Below are 4,586 nucleotides of genomic sequence, written 5' to 3'. Positions count from 1 at the left end.
CTTGAATCGATACATCGCCAATATAGTGGAACTTTAGCACTATGTTGAATTGATGGACATGGTCCATATGGTAATAAAAGTCGAGAAATAATTCAAGTGGAAGGGAGCCAATTGAGCCTACCCATTCTCTTCTGCTAACAAGTGGAGTCAAAGGCCGAGCAAAACTCCCATTCCTTCCAAGGAACTTGTCATAGCCATTAAATCCAATCAACCAAGTGGTGAGGCAAGTAAGAACAAGAACGAACTTGCTTCCAATTGTTCTTGAGATATTAAGTGTTTCAAGTGTCAAGGGAGGGAACACATTGCTAGTCAATGTCCCAATTGCCGAGTGATGGTGGTTCGACCAAATGGTGAAATTGAGTCCGAAGATGAAAAGGAGAAAGGACCTAAAACCCCTACCGACAAAGAACTTGAGATGCCTATCGAAGGAGAGATAATCGTTGTAAAACAAAGTTTAAACATCCAAGGAGTTAAAGATAAACAACAATGAGAAAATATTTTTCACACTCGCTGCTATGTTTAAGGCAAAATGTGCAGCTTGATAATCGACAGAGGGAGTTGCACCAACGTTGTGAGTACCATGCTCATTGAAAGACTCGGCTTAGCCACAATGAAGCATCCAAATCCTTACAAATTGTAGTGGTTAAATAACGGTGGTGAACTCAAAGTAACCAAGCAAACGAAGGTGGCATTTCCGATAGGCAAGTACCAAGATGAGGTGATGTGCGATGTTGTGCCGATGCACGCGGGACACCTTCTGTTGGGTCATCCTTGGCAATTCGATCGACGAGTTGTCCATGATGTTTACATGAATAGATACTCATTCAAGCATCTTGGAAGGAACATCACTTTAGCCCCTCTTACACCGAAGCAAGTCTATGAAGACTAGCTCAAGATGAAGCAATCTATAGAAAAGTCAAAAGAAAAAGAGCAAGAAAAAATGAAAGAAAAAGAGCAAGAAAAGAAAGTGGAAAGAAAAAGGGGGAAATGTGAGAAAAGTGATTTAAAAATGCGAGTAATGAAAGAAAAAGAGAACGAGAGTGAGAATGAAAAAATGAGTGTCTTTGAGAAGAAGCGAGAAATCCGAAAGTTATTTTTGGCGAGACAACCCATTCTTGTACTTATGTACAAAGAATGCCTTTTGGATACTAACGAAATTGAAGACTCTTTGCCATCTCCCATTGTATCTTTGTTACAGGAATTTGAAGATATATTTCCGGAGGAAGTGTCGAGCGGTTTGCCTCCCATACGAGGCATCGAGTACCAAATTGACTTTGTACCTGGTGCAACTATTCCAAATCGACCGGCCTATCAGAGTAACCCCGAAGAAACAAAAGAGTTGCAAAAATAACTATCCGAGTTAATGAAAAAAGGCTATATCTGAGAAAGTCTACGTCTTTGTGTGGTTCCTATCTTACTAGTACCTAAAAAGGATGGTTCATGGCGAATGTGCATTGACTGTCGCGCCATCAATAAGATCACCATCAAATATAGACATCTCATTCCCCACCTCGATAACATGCTCGACGAACTCAACGGAGCCCAAATCTTTTCAAAGATTGACTTAAAGAGTGGCTACCACCAAATTCGTATGCAGGAGGGAGATGAATGAATACTGCATTCAAGACTAAGTATGGTTTGTACGAATGGTGGGTAATGCCATTCGGTCTTACGAATGCACCTAGCACTTTTATGCATTTAATGAATCATGTATTGTGTGCTTTATTAGAAAATTTTGTGTAGTCTACTTTGATGATATTTTTATCTATAGCAAGTCATTAGAAGATCACATCCAGCATTTGTGAGTTGTGCTAAAAGTTTTGCGAGAAGAGGTACTTTACGCTAACTTTAAAAAATGTTCTTTTTGTACTGATAAGGTTGTGTTTCTAGGTTTTGTAGTAAGTGCCCGTGGTTTAGAAGTTGACCAAGAGAAGGTCAAAGTGATCAATGATTGGATGCGCCCAACGAACATCAGTCAAGTGCGAAGTTTTCATAGGTTGGCAAGTTTTTATTGAAGGTTTGTGCCTAATTTTAGTACTTTAGCCGCCCCTTTGACAGGTATTATCAGGAAAAACTGACCCTTTAATTGGACTAATGATCAAGAAAATGTATTTAATAAGATCAAGGAATGTCTAATTAATGCTCCGTTATTGTCTTTACCTAACTTTAACAAGACGTTCGAGGTTGAACGGGATGCCTCAGGAATTAGCATTGGAGCTGTTTTGACGTAAGATGGACAGCCTGTAGCATATTTTAGTGAGAAACTCAACGGGGCCACGTTGAATTATCCAACATACGACAAGGAAATGTATGCCTTGATTCGGGCCTTAGAAACTTGGCAACATTATCTCTGGCCGAAGGAATTTGTCATTCATACGGATCATAAGTGTAACACCCCAAACCCGGCCTAGATGTTATGGCCGAACCTGGCGTGTCACATCGGAGTGTTTTTCAAAGATTGCTCTTATTGACGAAAAACCCGTTTGGAAATTTAAAACCTCTTTGTTAGAACTCGAATCATTCTAAAATCTGTTATTCATTTTAAATTATCATCACCTTTAAAACATTGTTTGTTGCGGAAGCATTTCATAATGTTGCAAAAACATAGTGTTTTGAAAACATTTTTTGTTTTGGAAAACTGCATTCTACTCTAAGCAGATATAAAACATAATAATCAAAGTCCCAAATTAAAAGCTAGAAAATTTAGAGACACCTTATTACAAAATTAAAAACCCAAAAGTGAAATCTAAATTAAATAAAGTCAAATGCAAGACACGGTAGTCGTGTGGCCATCTTCAAGTCCCTCGCAGCACCAAATCGTCTAAGGCTGGGGATTACCTGTACAGTTAAAAAGAAATGATGAGTTTACGAAAACTCAGTGTGTAATCCCATAACAGACAACAGAAATCAGAATATGCAAAACAGTCTGGGCTTTAGCCCTATACAGTATCAGTATAGTCTAGGCCTTTTAGCCCTATACAGTAATAGTGTGGGCCTAAGCCCTATACAGTATCAGTATAGTGCAATGCAATTATGCATCCCACCCAAATCCAGTCAGCACACCACCCGTACCAACCAACACACTCAGTGGGGATATAAATCGACCCATCCAACCAGCACTCCAATATCGCAGCAAAGCTGCCAGTAATAATAATGCAGCATAGCTATCAGAAACAGTAAATGTGGCAAAGCCACCAGTATCAGTAATTGTGGCATAGCCACTAGTAACAGTGAATGTGACATAGTCACCAGTACAGTACTTCCTCCATATCAAAATCCCAACCCCATGCAGTATGTCAAGTCATAAATATTATGTGTATGCAAAGTCATACTCAGTACAATCATATATGTAAATCATAAGTACATCAGTCATACGGAACATAAGGGCATAATCGTCATTTTACCATACAGGGGTATTACGGTCATTTTACCCTACAGGGGCATTATGGTCATTTTACCCTATAGGGGTATTATGATCATTTTACCTATTTTGGGGTTACAGCTCAAAAAACGACCTCTCTGAAGGTCTACAGTCGCTTCGAGCGACACAGATAACCTAAATGATTATAACGGTGTGAATGGGCCCAAGTAGGCCCACACGCTCATGTGGCCCATCTAGCCCAAATTTAGTTACGGCTATGTGACCTACATAGCCCAGCCCAATATTTATCACTTACCGTGGATTTAATCTGTGCGAGGCCCACGAGCCTATTTTGCCCACACGACCCATTTTGACCCAACGTGGCCCATAATGGCCCAAGTCCACGGAAACGCTCGTGGTAGCCTTTACAATCTATCACCCATGATTTGTGGGCTCAGTTTACCCCACAGCGATCGCACGCTCGTGAGGCCTCAAATGCCAAAGTTTCGGCACTTTGGTTTTTCGGCTCTTGCCGATTTACAGTAAGGAAGGGTGTGGTTACACACCTGTATACAAACTTGAGCTAAGATCCACAAGCTCCGAACCCTTGATTGGCTAAAAATCGGTTTGTTTGCCTTAGGTCACTAACTATAACTTCCCACATGTCCCTTGTTGATTAACTGAATCACAAATGCAATCCATCCATTGTTATTGACTATAATCATGATTAAACAGATAATAGTCTAACAAAAGAACATTAAAACCCTTCTCCAAAAAGAAAGTACCATTTGGTTCAACACTTACAAACATTACAGTTGTCCAAGATTTGATGAAAAGAGGAGTTGGCCTACACCCCTTCACAAGCTTAAACCAAACGTATTAGAAATAGCAGAGACAACACGAACTGGGGATATCCCTATTCGAGTAATGAAAAAACAAGAAGGTGTTAACAAAATAAGACCCTATCGAAGGGAAAAGCAAGATGAGCGTCGGTAAAGAGAAAAAGAGAAGAACCCGATATAGAAGAAACACTTACCAGTAATATGCGGCCAACAAAAAAAATTGACTAAGAGAAAATGAAGAACAAAGTACTCAGTCAAGAGGAGAATTGACTGAAGAAAGAAGAACGAAAAATAAATTAAAGAAAGAAATATGGGGAATTCGGCTATGAGAAAATTTGAAAGAAAACAAGGTAGAGTCCTAACACTATTTGGCCAAAGTAAGA

The sequence above is a fragment of the Gossypium hirsutum genome, chromosome A06 (assembly GCF_007990345.1).
Source record: "Gossypium hirsutum isolate 1008001.06 chromosome A06, Gossypium_hirsutum_v2.1, whole genome shotgun sequence".
NCBI classification, from domain to species: domain Eukaryota; kingdom Viridiplantae; phylum Streptophyta; class Magnoliopsida; order Malvales; family Malvaceae; genus Gossypium; species Gossypium hirsutum.
This window is presented reverse-complemented; position numbering follows the sequence as displayed.